General features: G+C 40.3%; 1 protein-coding gene across 11 annotated transcripts in view; it reads left to right on the top strand.

Annotated features, from left to right (window-relative positions):
• The first annotated feature begins 9883 nt into the window (after positions 1–9883).
• Positions 9884–23398, top strand: part of USP26 (ubiquitin specific peptidase 26) — a 62930-nt gene continuing 49415 nt past the window's right edge. For 5 of the 11 annotated variants that reach the window (XM_072815433.1, XM_072815440.1, XM_072815435.1 and 2 more), the window contains exons 1-5: positions 9884–9973; positions 13442–13532; positions 14122–14163; positions 16694–16750; positions 18057–18119. The gene's annotated coding sequence lies outside the window, so the exon portion shown is untranslated. Of the gene's footprint in view, positions 9979–12205; positions 12299–13437; positions 13533–14121; positions 14164–16693; positions 16751–18056; positions 18120–23398 lie in introns of all 11 variants that reach the window. The other 6 variants (XM_072815442.1, XM_072815445.1, XM_072815437.1 and 3 more) reach the window with 5 other exon arrangements.

Consider the following 23398-nt stretch of genomic DNA (forward strand, 5'->3'; position numbering starts at 1 on the left):
TGGGGCATAAGATTAGATGTCAGCCTCTGCCAAGAAATTGCCCATGAGGGGTGCCTGGGTGGTTCATTCAGTGGGGTGACTGACTCTTGGTTTCAGTTCAGGTCATGATCTCAGGGTCATGAGATTGAGCCCTGTGTTGGGCTCTGTGCTCAGTGCCGAGTCCACTTGGGACATCCTCTCCCTCTGCCCCTCTCCCCCGCTCTCTCTCTCTTAAATAAATAAATCTACAAAAAAGAAATTGTCCATGAATGATGATGTCAGTTTATGCTTGTTCTTTTTTAAAGTTAATTTTTATTTTCTTTTTCCTTCTTTCTGTTTGATGTGAAAAATAAGATAAAAGTTTCACTCCTCTACTCACACCAAATGGCTAGTCTATTGTTCAAGGAAATCTATTCAATAAACCAGCTTTCTTCCTCACATTTGAAACTGTATAACAATACATTTGTGTAGGAGTGCTTGGGTGGCTCAGTTGGTTAAGTGTCTACCTTCAGCTCAGGTCATGATCCCAGGGTCCTGGGATAGAGCCCCCTTGTGGGGCTTCCTACTCAGCGGGGAGCCTGCTTCTCCCTCTCTCTCTGCCTGCCACTCCCTGTGCTTGTGGCCCCTCTCCCCCATCAAATGAGTAAATGAAATCTTTAAAAAATACATTTCTTCAATGTACATTTGGCCTATCTGAAAAAATTTTTATCATGTTCCGTTAATTTTTTAGTATACTCTTGCTAAGTAACACATAGTTTTTATTAATATATTCTTATAATGCATTTTATTTTATTTTTTTAAAGATTTTATTTATTTGACAGAAAGAGAGAGCACAAGCAGGCAGCGGGAGAAGAAGCAAGCTCCCCACTGAGGAGAGAGCCCAATGCAAGCAGGCTCCCTGCAGAGCAGAGAGTCTGATGAGGGCTCCATCCCAGAACCTTGGGATTATGATCTGAACCAATGCAGCCACTTGAACTGACTGAGCCTTGCCTGCAGGCTCCCTGCTGAGCAGAGAGTCTGATGAGGGCTCCGTCCCAGGACCTTGGGGTCATGACCTGAGCCTAAGGCAGCTGGCTAACTGACTGATAGGCAGCCCTCTTATAACGCATTTTAATATCTGTTGATGCTAGGCCCCACTTATTTCTCCTTCTGTTCAAAATGGTTCTGGCAATTTCCTCATACTTATTTTCCAGACGAATTTTGGAGTAATATACTCAAGTTCCAAAGTGAAATATTATGTTAATGTTTGTTGAGATTACGTCGAATATTTTAATTAATGTAATTGATTTTTTTAAACCATTTACATCTTCTCATAAAGAATACAGTATGTCTTTTTATCATTTACTAGAATCTTCTTTTATGGTTATCAGTGGAGTTTTACAATTTTGTTTTATTCATTTGGGCCTTGTCCATATCTTGTCAAGTTTATTTCTAGGAAATCAGTCATTATTATTATTTTACAAATAAGACATGTTCTTACATTAAATTTATGTTAATGTAGTATAAGTGTTATTGAATTTTTATTAACAATTCTAACCAATTACCTTATAAGTTATTTTCTAACTTAAGTCATTTCTCTGAGTTTTTATTTTTTTAAAGATTGTATTTATTTATTTGAGAGAAAGAGAGAGAGTGAGAAAGAGGGAGAAGGAGAGAGAAGCTGAAGCAGACTGTGCACTGAGTGTAGAGCCCTACATGGGGCTCGATCCCACAACCTTGAGATCATGACCTGAGCTGAAACCAAGAGTCGGACACTTAACTGACTGAGCCACCCTGGAAACCTATTTTCCTCTGAGTTTTTAATGATACATAGTTTTTTTCTGTGTTAATAATAATTTTTCTTCTTTCCTTTTTTATATCTTATTTTCTTCTCTCTAAATGCTATGACTAATACTTCCAGAACAATGTGAAATCATAGTCAACTCAGTGCTTTCATTGCCTTGTTCATGATTTCAATGGAAATCTTCCATTGTTTCAAAATTAGTGACATTTGACATAGGGTTAAGAAAGTATCCATCTCTTTCATATTTTATTAAGCATCCAAAAAGTCAGATATAGATAAGCTTATTTATTGATCTGTTTCCGTATTTATTGAAATAACCACATGCTGAGTCTTTCTTCCGTTGATTTATTAAGATATCAAATAATATTAATTTAATACTTAATCTTGAATAGTGTTTTCCTTCCTAAGGAAAATTCACTTGGTTATAATGTCAATGTATTAATTCCCACGAAGATGGATCTATTTGCTAAAGATTTAGGAGTTTGGGGGCACCTGGGTGTCTCAGTCAGTTAAGTGTCTGCCTTCGGCTCAGGTCATGATCCCAGGGTCCTGCGATTGAGCCCCACATCAGGCTCCTTGCTCAGCAGGGAGCCTGCTTCTCCCTCTCCTTCTGCCTGCTGCTCCCCCTGCTTGTGCTCTCTGTGTGTCAAATAAATAAAATCTTTAAAAAAAGATTTAGGGGTTTTGTATCAAATATTCAGAGATCAGCTCTATATTCAGTTTTCTATTTGATCCTTATTGTGGTTTGGGGAATCAATGTTGCCTTTTGTCAGTGGCTTCCCCCCACCTTCGCTGAACACAAACATGCATGCACTTTTTTCAAGTAGCTAGTTAATAGATAGTCTAATATTCCCCCCAAAACAACTACCCATCACTTCTTTTCCCTCTAAAATATTTGCTTAATAAACAAATAGGGAAACAGTTTATGTTTGCTCACTTGAGAAATTCAAGAACGGATTGCTGGGGGTCTGAAGGTATGACAAAGTGGTTTTCTTTTCTTTTCTTTTCTTTTTCTTTTCTTTTCTTTCCTTCTTTTCTTTTCTTTTCTTTCTTTTCTTTTCTTTCTACCTGTTGACCCCCTTCACCCATTTGTCCCACACCCCACCCCAATTTCACACTTGTTCTTTAGACAGTGGTTGAGGGAGATGGTTCAAGCTATCCGCCTTCAAGAAAATGGAATTTCCCTTGGCAAGTCCAAGCTGGCATCTTATATAACACACAGTAAAGTAACTAGGATAGAGCTCACACTGCCTACCACCTCCGCCAGAAGAGCATGTGGTTCTAAAACAGGAAGAGAGCTTTGGTGTTCAGAGATAGAGTTTCAACTTAGGTAGGTCCTAGCATTTAGAGATCTAGAGATGAACTGAGCTCAGAAAGGCTGTCATATGAGGCCAGGGGTTTCCATATGATTTGTGCTTTCTTTCCACATAATGCTGACTTAGTCATGAGTAGTCCTGAACAGTTCTGAAATAGATTGTTGGGAAGGCACTGAATGTTCTCTTTCGGAGGTATCAGACTGAGCTGGCCATTGCCTCTTCATTCCTATCTCCCAGAGAAAGGGATACATTTGCTTGAATTCCCCGAGGGAATTATTTCTGTGCACTCCTTGTCAGAGTAAGTCAGAGCTGAGCCTCTGCTGGCCAGTGGTCATCTGTCAACTGTAACAGACACTGAAATAGGCCAGGTGAGGGCAGCAAAGGGCTGATCAAGGACCATGATTTGTGTTCAGTGTCAAATAATCAGCTTAAAAGGCAGAGGCAGAGAGGTGCATGCTTGATCAAGGGTCTTTATTAGGAAGGCCAAAGTTGCAAGGATTAGATGAGAGGAGGGAGGGAACAGAGGATGTTCCTGAGAGAAATAAAGGCAATTCAGGAGTAGCATCAGAGAAGGAAACTATAAGTGCGTGGGAGCCACACCAAAACCAGGAAAGGAGGAAAGAAACTTTCTGGCACCTATTTTGAGGATGTTTTATCTGTAATAGTAACTATCATTTAAGTAAGAATGAATACCATTTTTCAATTAGTTAGTATGCGTTAGGTATTACACTAGGTTGCTAAACGTTTATATGCATGCATGTAAATATATCTACACATATACATACTCATATGTTATGTATATATATAAATATATTCTTATGTATAGTATTGAAGCTAAGAAATCAATACATGAATAAGGGTAGATAGAGAAGAGTCTCAAGGCTGGAGCCCTGGGCACTACATTATTTAGAAATGAGAGAATGAGCAAGAAGCCCGAAAAAGGAACAGCTAGTTGCTGAAGTGTATAATGCTTCATTGTATATACTGTAATTTGTAATTTAGTATTATATATAACATTTAATTTAACAGCCAAGGAAACTGAAATTCAGAGAAGTTATTTTCCCATGTTCACAGGATATGGTTCAGGTAATACACAAACTCCTAACTTTCTGATACAAAACCAATGCTCTTTCTACAATATTATACTGTCTCTTACAATGGATATAATTAAAAGATGCAACAAAACCAAGTGAGATGAGTGTTAATAAACTCACATTTTGCCAATGAAGAAATAAAGACCTCATCTGTAATACAGAAGTAATGATACCCAAATCATTGGGGTTTTGTGTGGATCAAGTGAATTTATTTAATAGACATTAACTGTGTTTTTTTTTTTTCATGTGTATGTGCCAGAGGCTGTATAGTCTAGAGGTATGGACAGAGTTGAAAAGAACATTTATGTAGGGGTGCCTGGGTGGCTTAGTTGGTTAAGCATCTGCCTTCAGCTCAGGTCATTATCCCAAGGATCCTGGGATCAAGCCCCATGTGGGGCTCCCTGCTGAACCTCTCTGCTTCTCCCTCTCCCTCTGCCACATCCCCTGCTGGGCCTCGCTGCTTCTCCCTCTCCCTCTGCCACTCCCCCTGCTTGTGCCCTCTAGCTCGTTCTTTCTCAAATAAAGTCTTAAAAAAAAAAAAAACATTTATGTAAGTCACTAAAGACAGACTGCCCAGAATGTGTTTTTTCCCTTCTGCCTTTCAAGGAGTGTATCAACCCAAAGACACTAAGCTCATCAGTAAAAGGGTATGGATCAAACCTTCGTCTGGATAGCGCCAAAAGCCGTAGGACAAGGTCACTAGACTGACAGCAAAAATTAATGAACGTTTAGAAAGCGAGACTTGGTGAAGCATGGCCTCTGAGTTGCTTGCTTCTGGGTTTAGCCAGAACTTGGAGACCAACTGTTGCCTGTCTTCTATCAAAAGACAAGAACAAATAGGGATCTCTCATCCTGAGATCATTAAGCTTGTTTTCAGGAAAATAATGGAAAGTCTATGTGTGTATGTGCATGTGCATGCACATGCTTGTTTATATTATATTTATTTATTTATTAGGGCAAAGTTCACATAACATAAAATTCATCACATCAGCTGCATCATTTTACATTCCTACCAGCAATGTATGAGGTTTCTAATTCCTCCACGTCTTCACCAACACCTGTTAGTTTCCATGTCTTTCATTCTAGCCATCCTAGTAGGTATGAAGTGGTACTTTCATTGATTTCTGCTGTACTCTTTATTACATCTTTCTTTTTCATCTCCTTACTTTCAGTTTAGGTTTTTTGTTGTTGTTGTTTTGTTTTGTTTTGTTTACTTTTTTGAGGTGGAAATTTAGGTTATTGATATGAAATATTTCTTCTTTTTTAATGTAGGCACTTATATCTGTAAAGATCTTTCTGAACACTGCTTTTCCTGCATTACATAAGCTTTGACATGTTGCATTTTAATTTTTATTTATCTCAAGGTATTTACTAATTTTTCATGTAATTTTTTCCCATTGGCCCACTAGTTATTAAGGTGTGTGTTTGATCTTCACACATTTGTGAATTTACCAAATTTCTTTATTTTATGAATTTCTTATTTCACTGCATTGCTATTTTGTGAAGGTACTTTGTCTAATTTCGATCCCTTTAAATTTATTGAGACTTGATTATACTGTCATTTGTTCCATGTGAACTTCAGAATACTGTGTTTTCTGCTATTTCAGAGCACAGTGTTCTCTAGATTGTTAAATCTAGTTGGTTTATAATATTAAGTCTTGTATTTCCCTGTTGATCTTCTGTCTAGTTATTTAATCCATTAATGAAAGTGGAATATTAAAGTTTTGAATTATTTATTTCTCCCTTCAATTCCATCAGTCTTTGCTTCATGTATTTTGGGACTCTGCTGTCAGGTGTATGTATGATTATAAATGTTATAATTTCTGGAGTGATTTCACCTTTTCTCATTCTAAAATTGTCTTTAGTAACGGTTTTTGTCTTAAAATCTATTTTATGTGATATTAATACAGCCATTTTAGGTCTCTTTGGTTACAGTTTGCATGGTATATCTTTTTCCTTTTTTTAAAAAAAGATTTTATTTATTTATTCCTGAGAGACACAGAGAGAGAAGCAGAGGCACAGACAGAGGGAGAAGCAGGCTCCCCACAGGGAGCCCAATGAGGGACTCAATTCCTGGACCCGGGATCATGCCCTGAGTCGAAGGCAGACGCTCAACTGCTGAGCCACCCAGGCATCCCTATCTTTTCCTTTTATTTTCAATTTATTTCTGTCTGAATCTAAAGTGTGTCTGTCATAGGTAATATATAGTCGAGTCATTTCAAAGTCCATTCTGTTGGGGTGCCTGGGTGGTTCAGTCAGTTAAGCATCCAACTCTTGATTTTGGTTCAGGTCATGACCTCAGGATGGTGAGACTAAGCCCCATATGGGACTTTGTGCTCAGTAGGGAGTCTGCTTGAGATTCTCTCTCTCTCTCCCTTTGCCTGTACTCATGCTCATGCTCTATTTCTGTCAAATAAATAAATAATCAATTTTTAAAAATCCCTTCTGCTGATCTTTGCCTTTTTATTGCAGTGTTTGATCTTTTTTACAAATTTAATTATTTATAATTTAGGATATATGTTTGTCATTTTGTATTTACTTTCTTTATGTCTTTTAGACTTTTTGTTCTTCTATTCTTCCATTACTGCTTTCTTTTGTATGAAACAAACATTTTCTAGGATACACCATTTAAATCTTTTTCATTTCCTTTACTACATATTTTTTAGTTATTTTCTTAGTGGTTGCCCTGGAGATTGCAACTAACCTCTTAACTTATAACAATATAGTTCTGATTAATACCAACTAAATTTCAGTAGCATACAATGGGGAATGATTGCTTAATAGTACAGAGTTTTTGTTTGGGATGATAAAAAATGTTTGGAACTTGATAGTGGTGATAGTTGTACAACATTATGAATGTACTTAATGCCACTGAATTGAATGCTTTTAAGTGGCTAAAGTGTTAAGTTTAAGTTATGCTTACTTTACTACAATAAAAAGAAGGAAAAAAGAGGAGAAATTAAAGCATTTCCAGATAAACAAAAACAAAGAGTTTGTTGCTAGCACACCTATCCTGTAAGAAATACTAAAGGCAGTTCTTTACACCACAATTAAAAGATATTAGGCATAACTTGAATCCACATGAGAAATAAAACCATTGGTAAAAATAACTACATACATAGATATAAAAGGAAGTATGGAGACCCCTGGGTGGCTCAACGGCTTGGCGCCTGCCTTCGGCCCAGAGTGTGATCCTTGAGACCCAGGATTGAGACCCACGCCAGGCTCCTTGCATGGAGCCTGCTTCTCTCTCTCTGCCTGTGTCTCTGCTTCTCTCTCTGTATCTCTCATGAATAAATAAATAAAATCTTAAAAAAAGAAAGTACGAATGTAGTCTTTTTGTTTGGAACTTTATTTTTTTTCCTGTCTGATTTAGAAGCATAAATCAAGAATTAAGAATATGTGCTGATGGCTACAACACAGATAACTTCAAAAACAGTAGGCTAAGTCAAAGAAGCCAGAGTTATGGTGCTTTGGTGGCTCAGTGGTTGAGCATCTGCCTTTGGCTCAGTTCATGATCCCAGGGTCCTGGGATCAAGTCCTGAATCAGGCTCCTCTCTGGGAGCCTGCTTCTCCCTCTGCCTTTGTCTATGCCTCTCTCTATCTGTGTCTTTCATGAATAAATAAAAAAACTTTAAAAAACAAAAGCAAAGAAGCCAGACACAAAGCCCATGTACTGTTTGATTCCATTTATACAAAATGTCTAGCGTGGGCAAATCTACAGAGACAGAATGTAGATTGATAATTGCCAGGGGCTGGAGAGGAGGGGAAATGGGGAGCAACTGCCTAACAGGTACTGAATTTCCTTCTTGGCTGATGAAGATGTTTTAGAAGTACATAGAAATGGTGGTTGCACAACACTGTAAGTATACTAAATGCCACTGACTTGTTCAGTTTAAAATGTTAATTTTGGGACACTTGGGTAGCTCAGCATTGAGCATCTGCCTTCAGCTCAGAGTGTGATCCCACGGTCTGGGGATCGAGTCCCACATAGAGCTCCCTGCATGGAGCCTGCTTCTCCCTCTGCCTGTGTCTCTGCCTCTCTCTCTGTGTGTGTCTTCCACAAATAAATAAATAAAATATTTTTAAAAATAAAATAAAATGTTAATTTTGTGTTATCTGAATTCACCTCAATAACAACAAAAACCCTACTGATATGGATTTTGGCAATTTAGGAACCACGCTTTGGTCAACCACTCTTAATCACATGATTTGGGCCTACAAAGGATGAGGATTGTACTTCTACATTCTCTCCACTTGAAGGCCTCTGAAGATTTAAGTAGAAAGAACAAAAATTGCAGACCATACCATCCCCCCAGACCCCCTAACTGCAAGTGTACACTTGTCTAGTTTCCTTGGTTTATCTCACTCCCTTCACCTTTCAGTTTCATGTCTTGGTAGTATCTTCCTGTCCAGCCTGAAATATGGCTACCATGTAGGTTGGTTTCTTAGTTCTGACTAATCCCAGTGGCTGTTGCACATTACTTTCTTTATTGGGTTTCCTTTCAACTTGTAGTTTTCATTTAAACTACTCTGACCAATCAGGAGACAGGTATGAGTCACTTTGTTGTTTACCCTGAGCTTTCCAGAATTTCTACAACCTCAACAAAAGTTCAAACTTCTAAGTACAAGCCTTGGGACCTAACACAAGTGCAGACTTCCAAGCACAAGCCTAAGGTCCTTCCCACCGTGTCCAGCCCAGTTCTAAGTGATACCAGAGATTCCAGCACTTCTCTGCACCCTGACTCTTTTGTTTTTCCATATTCCCTACCCCATAGCAGCAGGAGAGAGCCTATTGACTTTGGGAGTGGGAAAAGAAAATCAGGGAGGCTTCATGAAGGAGGCTGCATTAGAGCTGGGCCCTGCAGGGTGAGCATTGGAGGAAAAGAACATTCCAAGAAGACGCACCACACCAGAGGTGTGATTAGTCTAGTATATAGGCTTAAAGTATGGACATTGGCACTAGAGGGCCATAGGTTCAAAGTCTAGTCTGGCCATTTCCTAGTTCTCAGTGATCCCATCCCTTAGGCCTCTCTCACCCCACACTCATCCTCCCTATTCTATGAATATTCTCCTTACCTCCCAGGGTCACCTAGTTGCCCATTCTGTGTATCTGATCTTCAATGACTGGACAATTCCCCATTTAATGCCCCTAATTCACATGTGCAATTGTCAGGTGGGCAGTTATTTAGGTTCACTTTCCACTTCAGATAGATTCCTAGTATCACCCCTATTCCTCTTTCCCAATTGTAATATGTGAACTGTCCAAATGAGCACCCCCAAATATTGTTGCAATGGAGATTGAGTTCCCTGCTAAGATTAACCAAGTATCTGGTTTGAGTTTGATCCCAAGACCACAAATGGTGGAGAGAACTTTCTAGAAGGAGACAATGGTATGCAAATCTGAAAAAAAAATGGTTGGAGGTCTGTTTTTAATTCAAGCTGGGACCAATCAGGGAGTCTGGTTTGAGTTCTGAGTGGCTTGTTTAGCCTGGAGTTGGAGTAACCCCAACTCAAGCACAAACATTCCAAGCAAATACCTCCCCACCAATAGGGAGCGGACACCTACAATGTGGATAGATTTTCCACAGAAAGAGAAGAGTGAATAGTTTCCCTGTCAATCATTCTCATACCAACCAATCAGGATCATTGAAGGCGGAGCCATATGCTGGTTATAAAAGGAGCGCAGCGGTTTGTGACGGTGCCCATTTCGTCTTGGGTTTTGTGGTGAGTCTGTGGTAGAGCGTTCTCCTCAGTGGTGAGGGAACATGGCGGCAGCTCCCACATACAATCACAAAAGCGTAAGGTTAATTTAATTCTTAGTTGTCATTGATAGTTGGCTATTTGTAGTACACTTTTTATAAGTTGGTATGTGAAGTAATGTGTTTTAATAATATTATAATTAATAATATTCTTTAATAGTCTAGAGGGCTTTAGATTTGTGACAGTGTCGGTCTCTTAGTTGAATAGGGACACAGTGTTGTGCCCTATGCTACCACATGATAATTTTGATATTTTACTTGTTTAAATATTGGGTTTGGTCCCCTCTTATACGTGGTGTTAAGGTACTGTACTGTTTTCAACTTAAAAATGAGGAAATAGATGGCGCTATTGTCTGAGCGGGAGCAGGACAGCTTGGTGGCTGCCAGGGAGCTGATTTTGTCTTCGATTTTAAATTTCGGGATGACTATTGCCTCAGTATATTTAGTTCTTGGCCTTTGTCCCCTTGTTTCTGTTAAATTCAACCCCAAAAAGAAATTTCACATGCTGAGGGACCGTGTACGACGGCATTAGGACAGTGCTTCTTCGCTTCCTTTGGGCGTAGTTTTACAGGGCTGTTACCCCTTAAATATCATTGATGTGGTAAAATTTCAGAATCAATCCTCTCATACGCTGACTTAATTTTAAAAGAAACAAAACGTTCCCTGATATTTTCAACTTTAAAAATGAGGAAACTGACCATCTGATCAGCGTAGAACTTGGCTCATTGAACTTAAAGAGCCTTCAGAAACCTTAACAGTGCTTTGCATTTTTACATTACTGTATTTAACCACACGTGGTCCCGCCACTTCTCATGCATTTTCCTTTAAAAGTTTCGTCTCATATGCACTTGATGGTTTACAAACACCGTGAATGCTCCTAAGCTTCCCTTCAGCCAGTATTGAATACATTTCGATGTTTAATTTTAGAAAACAATGGTTTGTTCATCCTCATTGCATTCAGTTAAATTTTGGTGTCGAGGATGTCAGATTTATGATGGCAAGGTTTGTGCAATTTCAATTTCTGTGGAGGAAATGAATGGTCAAATTGAGTGCCTTTTATTTGATAATTGTGTATTTGGTATAAATTTACTTGGTTTAAATTCTGGTGGTGTTCTCACTTCATGCATTTCCTTAAAAAACATTTTGGGGTACTCTGGGCTTACACATGTAGAATTTAATCATCTGGCTCAGTCCATAATGTTTAATGGCAGTGAATGCAGTGGAGTGTCCATCATGGACTGCCGTTTATCATGGTTTAGCACTTTGTTTTATAGAGGAATTATATGTTTAGTATCGTTTTGTGACATTACAAGTAGCTCTTAGTATAAAAAAGTTCCGTGTTATCTTCAATGAACAAACAGGGTAAAGAGTTTTCTTTCTTTTTTTTTTAATTTTTATTTATTTATGTTAGTCACACAGAGAGAGCGAGAGAGGCAGAGACACAGGCAGAGGGAGAAGCAGGCTCCATGCACCGGGAGCCTGATGTGGGATTCGATTCCGGGTCTCCAGGATCGCGCCCTGGGCCAAAGGCAGGCGCTAAACAGCTGCGCCACCCAGGGATCCCGGTAAAGAGTTTTCTAATAGAAAGAAGGTGCTGTAGTATTTTTAGTGTAAAAACGCTCACACATTCACAATCTGAATGGCTAAGAACTTGTTTTAGGACATTGGATGCCCCCAAGTGCCTGTCACTGTCCACCACTGAATGCTGTTTGGGATTTTATTTTTTGCAAAAATAAAAAATAAAATAAAATAAATTGGATGTGTAATAGCATGTTACTCAACTCATTTCTGCCCCTAGTCTTTTGCATGCATTTCCTTCGACAAGTGTGGGATATAAATTAAGAAAGGCACAGTGAGATTGCTGTGCTTTCTGGCAGTGAGTGGCCACTGTAAGTCATGTTGCCTTGTTCTGAGTTTTGTTTTACAGTATAGTTGTGTATTTAACATAATAGTAACTTAAAAATTTTCCCCCCAGGTCCTCTTCCCCAGGTGTTATTTCACGGGGCGGCGGGGGGGGGGGGAGATTTGTATAGTCTCTAGTCACAAGCAGGAAACAACATTGTTCATTAGCGATTAGTCAGGATAGAAAATGGCGGGAATACGAGGCTCCTCCCTTTGCTGGCGCATGCTGGCCCCGCCCCTTTGGCGGAGCACGCCTGCCAGACTCTGGCGTGGTAAGCTGGGTTCAACGATTCAACATAAAGTGCGCGTGCCTTGGCAACCGACAGACAGCGCTTATTTATATCTATGCTTCTGTTGTGTGACCTCCAGTATTCAAAGGGAGAACCCATTGAAAGGAAGACTTGTTTCTCTCAAAAACCTGAAAACCCTACTCACTGAGAGGAACCGGATTCCTGCCTTAAGGTAAAAGGGTGCCGATTGAATCTGTCTAGTTTATTCTTGATTTTGACTTGAATTATGTATATTGTTTATTAGGTAAATGACTTATTGATACCTTGTAAGTAGGACATTGGTATTCTACAAATACTGTCTTCCTAGACTTTATTGAGAAATCAGAAAGATCAATTATTGACAGTATTGAAAGCTGCCTCGGGTTTTGTTGCTGTGATGAACCAAGGTTTTAGGAATGGGGATGTTAAAAAGCTTCACAAATTGTACTGTTTCAAACAGGGCCCTAAACTTTGAACAACTTCTAACCATGGGATTTAGGTCCAGGTGTCGAGCTTGAAGGCACATCTGTGGTATCCACTTTGCTCAGAGAATCCTAGAGGGGATGGTTTCCAAAGGCCACATCCACAAAAGCCAATATTAGTAACTGTCACACTTCTTCCATTGCTATTTCCTGTACTCAGTGTACATGCTCTGTGTTGGGCAGTAACAGTATTATTTAATGTTCTTCTCTAAGCTGCAGATGCTGCTGTTATAGAGTTTGGCATGATTAGACAGTTGTGATTTCAAAGATACTTCACTATGACTTTTTTTTTTATTGGAGTTCAGTTCGCCAACATATAGCATATCACCCAGTGCTCATCCTGTCAAGTGCCCCTCTTAGTGCCTGTCACCCAGTCACCCCAACCCCCCCGCCCACCTCCCTTTCCACCACCCCTTCTTCGTTTCCCAGAGTTAGGAGTCTCTCATGTCTGTCATCCTCACTGATATTTTCACTCCTTTCCCCTTTATTCCCTTTCATTATTTTTTATATTCCTCAAATAAATGAGACCATATAATGTTTGTCCTCCGATTGACTTATTTCACTCAGCATAATACCCTCCAGTTCCATCCATGTCAAAGCAAATGGTGGGTATTTGTCGTTTCTAATGGCTGACTACCCCAAAGATACAGATGCAGTGAAACGCTGGAACACCTGCACCCCAATATTTATAGCAGCAATGTCCACAATAGCCAAACTGTGGAAGGAGCCTCGGTGTCCATCGAAAGATGAATGGATAAGGAAGATGTGGTATATGTATACAATATAATATTACTCACTGTGACTTTTTAACACCAATGTTTTAATCTCTCTTTTTATTCATTTTGCAAAGACAGTAATGGACATCAGAAGGATGGGATGGACTAGATTGTAGAAAACAAACTTCAGAAATCAAAGAAAAGCAGGGTGCTACTTTCATCTCAACAGGTATGATGACAACATGGGTGTGAATATAACTCTATCTATGCAAAAGGGGGGGTGTGATGAGACCCATGGACCAAGTAAGGGGCAGGAAATGGTTGTCTGCCAGTCAATCTTCCCTGTATTTATTTGATAGGGGTCCTGAAGGCAGAGGACAACAATTAAAGTAATACAGAGGTCAGTTCTCCTCTAAAGCTTTACTCTTCCATACATCCTTGGTCATTTCGTTGCTTTACAGACATTGCTGGAACGACAGGCCAGTTTTACTACACGGTGAGCCTCTTGTCTGAGTCTGGGAGACACTCTGCTCATTTTCACTCTAAGGCAATAGCAGCTCAGCTGACTTCTAACATATGATTTCAACCCTTTGTGCCACTGTTAAACACTTTCAACAAGATCAGGTGCTGGAGGCTGGGGGCAAGGCATGAAGTTCATATGCAAAGGCTCCCAGACCCCTGTGTTTCCTGCTCCATTACACAGACATGTGCAGTGGGATGGATGAATTGCGGTGAATTGCTCCTGACAAGAAGTGCTAATGTTGATTGGATTATTTAATGCTCCTGTATGCTAAGTGCTCTGTCTTCTCCCTGTCCAGGTCACAGTATCAATACAGCAGCCAAACTACAAGGCTTGATCGGTAAGCATTCCCCTTCTTTGGTGCCGTTTTGCCCAGGTTCCTGTCTCCTGGGCTTCTTGAAAACATGTAGAGGTTATGAGTCTGTACTGGATTTCACCCAACTGTCGATTTTCTGGCAAGGTATGGGTCAGGATTCCTCTCTGATGAGGAATGAGATTTCATACTAATTTGGGGGCGAAGCTTTCAGAACACAGGAACACCTAATCTCAGAGCGGGGGTTTCATTTTCTCACCAGTTTACACTTTTAGAGGTATCAGTCAGTCTGGCATATGTCTGGGAATGTGGCCTTCCTCTGCAGCCATGGGACGGTAAGCCCAAGAACAGTATGTGTTCCTATCACCTGTAGAATACACACACCTGCATTATGTAGTTTGGAGGCTTGGTGCTTTCTAGCTTGCCTAGCGAGGTCAGTCAGACCTCAGTTCAAACCTGCCTCTGCCAGGAACTGTCTATCCTCTGAGACTCCATTTCCTTCTCTGCAAAACTACTCTCATGCTTTGCTATTAAGGATATTGCGAGAGTTAAGTGTGACTCTCTTTGTAATCCCCCCAGCACACAGGAGGTGCTCAAGGAACTGAGTCCCCATTTTCTAAATGTATATGTATATATCGGAACAGGTCGTTACACTGCTTGGCGTAGCCCTCTCCCTGTTCCCTTCCTCAGCTACAGCAAACTCCTCATAGGTTACACTGGTTTCTCTGGATAGCACACCTCTGTGACCTTGCTTTGAAGCAAGAGGTGGCCCCGGGGACCTGAGATGTTCCTTGTTCTGAGCCGGGTTCTATACTGGTCACAGTGGACACCTTACACTCGAGGCTGATGTGGCTTAGCACCCAGAATGACATCCTAGGATTTGTCAAGCTGAACAGGTGCCTGTTAACTGGCAGTCCTAGAAAATTCTCCTCTAAAAAAAAAATTCTCCTCTTTTTCCCCTATAACGAGTCCCTTCTGGGCTGTGATTAGTTTATTTAAGATTAGGTGAAAACATTGGCAGTGCGAAAGATGGGACAAGATGCTTAAATATAAATGTGCCCTACCGTAAGATGATCTGCAAGAGACTGTTAACTTTTAGGCTCAAAAGATCTCTGTTTCCTCTACTTTTATATTAGCAGAAGTTATATTTTGGTAGGATCATGAAACCTAAAGTTCACCCACCCAAGGTCAAAAAATCCACATTTCTTTTTGATTAGAAATTTAAGTGTCTAGCTGTTACATAGCACATTGACATTTCAAAGCCTTTTGATTTATCCTTGTAATTGATGAAATTACTTGAAAGCCCTGGACCCTGGGGTCATTGTTATTTCTCATTAAGTGAAAAACTAAGGCCTGAGGTATTTAGAGAAAGCTTTACCCAAAACCGCTTAGTTCCTTCAACAGCTACCATGACAGTGACCTTAACTTATGTGCTAGTCCAAGAAAGGTATGAAACTTAACTCTGCCACCTCCAGTTCATTCCACACACATTTGTGCCCACTGCAGATTTTGCTCATCTTGGGTCTCTTAGTTGGGGGATGTGTGGGAAAGACCTAAATAAATGGTCTGGTGGGTAATTTCACTAAGCACTGGCATTTATCTTTTTAAAAAGATTTTATTTATTTGAGAGAGAGACACACACACAAACAGCATGAGCAGGGGGAGGAGCACAGGAAGAGGGAGAAGCAGAGCAGGGAGTTTGACATGGGTCTCAATCCGAGTACTCCAGGATCATGACCTGAGTGGAAGGCAGACTGACTGAACCACCCAGGTGCCCCAAGCATTGGCATTTAAAAATGGTCACAAGGCAGAGGAATCCAAAACAGTTAATATCTATTTGTATGGATCTCCCCAGAATTAAGGAACCTAGGAGAAGTGAAAGTGACTATATTCAAAAGTTGAGGTGGAGCCTGGCTTCTTGAATCCTAATGAATTCAGGCTTTTGCCCTTCTATTCATCTGGGGCCTGGTTGTGAATGGTTGCTAATTATTTGGAATTTTAATGGGCTATAAATTCTCAGTTTGATTTTTCTGCCTCAAACTCATGCTTAGATTAAATGTGTTTTCATACTTATTTATATGGATATTGGAGAGAGATTGGATTTTAGTGGAAACTTAAGGGCAAGCCTATGTGGATTATGGGTCTTTTATGTAGGAAAAATCAATTTTCTTAGTATTTGATGAAAAAGCACCATGTACACAAAGGTTAATATACTCACATTTTATTTTCTTTAAAAATAACTTCAGATTGTAATTATGTTCTTGCAGAGAAGGTCTAGAGACTACAAAAAGTGGTATGCTAGTAAATGTTTAACAACTGGCTCTCTATAAGAAGAGAAAGCACTCTGGTATATAGCATTTGCCAATTTCTGAGGTGAAAATACTTCCATCATGGCCAATTTTAAGCCATAGATGTGATATCACTGGATGCAGATAGGAAGAGCTGTGCACTCTCTCCTCCAAGCTCTTACACAGAACTGAAAGAATTCAAAAATCACTAGCAATCCAATTACATAGAGTTATAACCACTGCCAACATCTTCGTGTTTTGCCAACTAGTCTTGCTATGAAAACATCTGTATTGGTTCTGATGAAGAGTCTTGTCACCGGTTTTTGGTAAGTAAATCTATGTTTTCTCCCTCAGATATTTCACTTCCATTTTGTCTCCAAACTCAAATATTATGTACACACCTAGAAATCGCATAATAATTCAGTAAATTTATTTTAAATACTCTAATTTTTGTTAAACCTAATGCTCCAAAAAGCATTGTACGGCATGGCATTTAAAGAGTTGTGTGGTTGATGCAGATACATTGCTTCTCCACTTCAACAACAGCATAGGTAGGAATGGTGAGAAGGCCATGATCCTCACAAGAAGAGTTGTGGTTCATTCTCGTGGCTTGATGCAGACTGATGATAGGTCTGGCCCATGGGACTATAAACATGGGTGAGACAGAGACTTTCTCTGGCTTGTTCATATTTTTTTAAAGATTTTTTTATTTATTTGACAGAGAGAAAGAGCACAAGCAGGGGAAGGGGCAGAGGGAGAGGGATAAGCAGGCCTCCCACTGAGCAGGAGCCCGATGCAGGGCTCTGTCCCAGGACCCTGGGATCATGACCTGAGCTGAAGGCAGACACTTCACTAACAGAGCCAACAAGGTGCCCCTGGCTTGGTCATATTTGCATACCAGTGTATGGAATTGGTTCTAGGAAAAAACTGCCTCCTAGCAAAGGACCTTAGGTCCTAGGTGAAGTGTCAAGAGAGACACGAGGTAGCGCTATGTGTCTATGTGTAGATAGACAATTTTTTTTAGATTTTATTTATTTATTCATGGGAGACACAGAGTGAGGCAGAGACACAGGCAGAGGGAGAAGCAGGCTCCCTGCAGGGAGCCCGATGTGGGACTCGATCCTGGGACTCCAGGATCATGCCATGGGCCGAAGGCAGATGCTCAACCACTGAGCCACCTAGGTGTTCCATAGATAGACAATTAAAGAAGTTCTGTCCAAGGTCCAGAGGAAGCCAATGAAGTTGCCACACTGGCTGGACCAGGCAGAATCTCCAGGTCTTTCTAGTAGAATACAACCAAAGGACTCTGGATAACCATGAGTTCCTCAGGAGAGCCTTGTGACTGCTAGAGCCCCAAATAGCAGACCTGTGCACTTCTGCTGGAGCTCTTCTGCCGGAGTCTAGAGTGGAGGTTCTGCCCTCCCTAAGGGCTTGTGTCTTTGTCTAGCAGATGACACAGTGATTAATGTCTGGGAAAAGACGTCAGTAGAGGCAAGAAATGGCAAGAGATGCCAGCTGTAAGTGTGGTGGGAAGAGAGCAAAGAAAGAAAAGATTGTTCTTAGTGTACAAAGGGACATATGTAGCCTGTTGCTCAGAGAGTAATTTCTCTAAATGTGATCTCTTCTCAACAGATCTAGTCTCACTCTTTCCACCTGAGCTGATAAGTACTTGCCTCTCTTCAGATCCTTGTGGAGGTGAGGATATACAAGAGCCATAGAATAGAAGTATTTTTAATAATATATTGTTTTGAGTCACAAAACAAACAAAATGGCTACAGGTGAGGATTTTCACAGCTGGCATAAGTGTTAATTAGAACCAGATAGAAGCCTTGGCTGTGAGAGGGCTTGTTTAATTTAAATATCCATGCAGAGAAACTGGTTCTTAATTAGTTAAAGGCCTGGCTGGCACTCAGCCATCAGGAAACCCCCAAGCCTATCTGTTCCCTTGGACTTTTGACCAAAACAAAGTCACCCTCACACACCTAATTAGTATAAGCATAGATCATTTAGGTACTTCAACCCCGTGAAATTTTTCAGTCCTTTATTAAGCAAAAACACTCTCCAGCTGCCTACCATCGGCCTTTCTAATTTTTGGCTATTCTATAAACATGCCCTCCATTTGCACATGTAGTTAGGTTGAAATGTCAAGGGACCACAAGGGGATGTTTATGAAATTCCATAAAAAATATGTTTTCACAAAACTAAGGTTTATTGGTATTCCAGAGGAGCTGGTAATGACTTCTTTTCCATCTGAGTCTGCTCCTCGCCTTCTCCCCCTCACCTTGAACTTTTGCTTGAGTCTAGGAATCTATTTTGTCTAATTTCCAAATGTTTCTTGTCAGTGGTTTGCCTGGATTCATTATATATATACACCTAGGATGGAAGGTAACTTGGTGCATCTTAATAACATAGAAGCTACCCTTGTCCTGAAAAGCTTTTCCTCCCTTCCTGCTATTTTGTTTTGTCATTTCTTGGCAGGATTGAGAGATATAATGATATTTTATTAAAATTAGGGGTTCTCTTAACAGTACAGTGACCCTTCTGCCTCATTTCATGATAAACTCCACTCATTACATGCAGGCATTTGCAGGAATTCATATTGTTCATGGTGTTCTAATAAGTCAGAGGGACTATTCTTTGGTCACTGACTGTCCAACCATGGGGCCAACATGCATGCCCTGCAGCCTGTCGGTACAGGGCTCCTCCTAGTAGAGTTTAGTAGCTCCTCACTGGGTGCACAAACCAGTCAGGAAATAGAAGTTCATGTTTTATTTTTATTTTTATCAAACTTACACAACATGACAACTAAAGAATAAAATGACTTCATAAGATTTACTCATAAAAACAGTACTTCCCCCCCACCTACCACCATTCCATTTCCTGTTCACCATGTTTATTCTAAGGCAGCACCAAATGATCTTGCAATTGTAGAAATAACGGGTGCTGAAACCCACTCAGAAAACCATGACAGCTCCAAACATTTTAAGATGGGGTTCTTTGGCCACTTTGGTTGTTCGTCTAAGGAGAGGATTAGCAGAGGATAAATCTTCAGAAAGGGAACCAGGAGACAGGGAATGACAAAAAATAAATGGTCTCTTACCTTCCAGAGGCCTACAGTATGGGGAAGGGCAGAGTAGGGCTAGAATAGCAGCACCCTCCCTCTAGAGCTGCTCCCAAGGATGAGGACAAAGCAGACAGTTCAAAGGACAAGGGCTTTTAGTGGGACAGGTGTCATGGGCACTGTGTGTTCAGGTGAGTGTCTCCTGCTCCCTTCCCCCTTTCCCTCCTCCATGTGTTTCAATGTCTCCCCAGCAACCTAAGGGATATCACAGATCTGGGAGTTACATTACCATGGCCCAAAGATGTAGGCTGCAAATATGGAAGGAGATAGACACATATCTCAAGAGAAAACCATGACAGTCTGCAAACACCACTTCTCCCTACTGGGTTCAGCTTCAGAACATGGGCATTGAAAAGAAATGCATAGCACTGTTGTTCTTCAAGTTTTTAAAGCTTTCATATGTCTCCCCCCTTCCACCTTGTAGTTTATTTCGACTAATAATGAGTAATACCTAAAGATGATTTTTATTGGGCAAAGATACAAGTATAGAAGAGACTTTAAATTTTAGTATCCTTGAAGGTAATCTGAGTTTGAGAGGCATTGGTTGGTTTATTTATTTTTAAAGATTTTTTTGGCTTCTTTTTTAAAGATTTTATTTACTTATTCATGAGAAACACAGAGAGGGGCAGAGACATAGGCAGAGGGAGAAGCAGACTTTCCCACAGGGGGCCTGATCTGGGACTTGATCCCAGAACCCCGGGATCACAACCTGAGCCAAAGGCAGACACTCAACCACTGAGCCCCCCAGGTGTCCTGCATCGGTTGCTTTAAATGCTTCATTTAAATACACTTTGCAGGCAGCCCTGGTGGTGCAGCGGTTTAGCGCCGCCTGCAGCCCGGGGTGTGATTCTGGAGACCCAGGATCGAGTCCCATGTCAGGCTCCCTGCATGGAGCCTGCTTCTCCCTCTGCCTCTCTCTCTCCCTGAATAAATAAATAAATAATCTTAAAAAAATAAACGTCACATCTATGATCTCTTTTTTAAACATTCAGGCAAGGAGCTGGTGGCTCCATGCTCTTAATATTATCCTCTTTCTTGTGTTATTAAAATGATAGACTGATTGCTCTTGATACAAGAGGAAAGGCTGGTAAGTAGTGTTCATCTTCTCTTTATCATCTAAAGTCTGAGAACCATTCTTTCCAGTCCTGAGAATCTATTGTATCCACCAAAATACTGAAAGACCTTTGGGCTCCACTGTAGGTATTCTAAATACTAATTTCACTGTGGTAGTTTCTAAACCTGGCAAAATGATAGCTGAAAGTCTTAGGTGTATAAATGTGCTTCTGGAGCCCACAGAAAGGGGGAAGAAAACAGGCCAAATTCGGCAGTATGGAAAGGAGTGAAGGGAAAGTGTGTGAGCTGGGAAGTCCTCAACAGACAATTCCCAATCAGCCCATTTGTAAGGAGACCTTTATCTAAAAACCTTTCAATTCTCAGAATTCATTTATATATCTTTTTTTTTTTTAAACATTTTTTTTTATTTTTTTAATTTATTTATGATAGGCACACAGTGAGAGAGAGAGAGGCAGAGACACAGGCAGAGGGAGAAGCAGGCTCCATGCACCGGGAGCCCGATGTGGGATTCGATCCCGGGTCTCCAGGATCGCGCCCTGGGTCAAAGGCAGGCGCCAAACCGCTGCGCCACCCAGGGATCCCCTTCATTTATATATCTGATTCATTTCTTTCCAAGCACCTTGAGCTCAATGGAAAATGAGTAGTTTGGAATTAGATTGTCTATTCAAATCTGCAGTCACATGGCAAGAGCATCTAAGAATTATAGAGATTTAAGGGCCCCCAATATAATGCTCCAAATACGTATCAAGAAAAAGCAGATACCAACGCTCATTCTGAGCACATGAGAGAGTACTGCCCTTTGGCAAAGCTGAGAAATTGGTGAAATATATTTACCATTTTCCCTATGAATTCTGTATTTCTAAGTTGCTGTAGGCTTAGCTGCCTCTGCCCCTTGTGGATTTTTCTTGGGTCTTTGAAAAATGGCTCTGGGATGAAAAATGGCTCTGGGATGAAAAATGGCTCTGGGGATAGGTGGCCTCTCAACTTCTCATCTGTTTAGAGAGTTGGGTTACCTGGGACAGAATTTTGCATATGAGCTGCTGTTTTGGGGTGGGGGAGTTGCTATAATATGTTTTCCTTCAGCTTTTCTGTATTTCATCTTTCTGCTGAATTGTGATCTGCAGTCATGATTGCTGCCTGTAGGATTTCTTGTGGGACCGCATTGTGATTTTCAGGAGGGTTCAGCTAAATTTCTAAGTTTTCATTCCTTACATTGGTCCATTTATTTTTCTTATTTTGGCCTAGTTCTGTGTGCAGAGTTTCAGTGCCTCTTTTTTTCTCTGATTTCTCCTTGTTTTCTGGCCCAGACCTTTGTTTCTTAACACATTCTCACTGTAATGACACTTCTGAAACTGATGTGTTTTGTGTCTGTCAGAAAGCATCCATTCTTCGACTAAATCCTGTCTCTATGAAATGAACGAGCACTGGGTATTATATGTTGGCAAATTCAATTTATTTATTTTTTGTGATTTATTTATTTATTTTCTGTATTTTTTTTTATTGGAGTTCGATTTGCCAACATATAGTATAACACCCAGTGCTCATCCCATCAAGTGAAAGGGATCATAGGGGAAAGGGGAGAAAATGCGTGGGAAAAATCAGAGAGGGTGACAAAACATGAGAGACTCCTAACTCTGGGAAACGAACAAGGGGTAGTGGAAGGGGAGTTGGGCAGGGGGATGGGGTGACTGGGTGATGGGCATTGAGAGGGGCACTTGATGGGGGAAATTGAATATAAATAAAATATTTTTAAAAAATTCTGCCTGTTTTTCATGAACACCATCAGGCTATCTGAAATCCACTCCAAGCTTTGTTTTTTTCTCTCCTTGTCCTTCTTGACTATATTTCATCATGTTTCATCTTTAGTGTGCCTTTCCTAATTCCATAAATTTCTCTGCCATGTGCCCTTAGGAAACATGTAATTCCTATAAGCCAATCCACTTACAGTAACTGTCACTGGAAAATCATCCTGTAAGTCTGTTAGTATTTTATGCTGATATTACTGGATTTTTTCTTCTAGTCCATCTAGATTTTTTGGGCTCTTGATCTTTACGAAGTAGTTTCTTAATTACTATTACTGCACCCTTTATGCTTCTTCATCATTTTCTGTCTCTTGGATTCTCTCTGATCATTGACTTGTCTTTCATTAATTCTCAGGTTCTTGGATCCTTGTCCCCCATGTGATCTGTAACAACTTAAATACCGTTCTTTATCTAGAATACACTCTTGAAGAGAATGTGGACCTAGGTGTGTACCGTTTTCTCTTTTTATCTGTCCTTTCTGGTCTTTAAGATCTCATATTCCCCTGTCTGCACAAACTGACTTTTAAAATTTTATACTTATGAATATTTAGTTTGAACTTAATCTTGTGTTTTAATTCTTCTGCTACTCATGTTCTTTGATTTGGCAGATTAGTTAACTTCTCTGAACTTTAGTATAAGATGAAGATGGTAAGATTTGCCCTAGCTTCTTTTTTTTTTTTTATACTTTATTTATTTATTTTTTTTATTGGTGTTCAATTTACTAACATACAGAATAACACCCAGTGCCCGTCACCCATTCACTCCCACCCCCCGCCCTCCTCCCCTTCTACCACCCCTAGTTCGTTTCCCAGAGTTAGCAGTCTTTACGTTCTGTCTCCCTTTCTGATATTTCCCACACATTTCTTCTCCCTTCCCTTATTTTCCCTTTCACTATTATTTATATTCCCCAAATGAATGAGAACATATAATGTTTGTCCTTCTCCAACTGACTTACTTCACTCAGCATAATACCCTCC

The sequence above is a fragment of the Canis lupus genome, chromosome X, assembly GCF_048164855.1.
Source record: "Canis lupus baileyi chromosome X, mCanLup2.hap1, whole genome shotgun sequence".
NCBI lineage: Eukaryota > Metazoa > Chordata > Mammalia > Carnivora > Canidae > Canis > Canis lupus.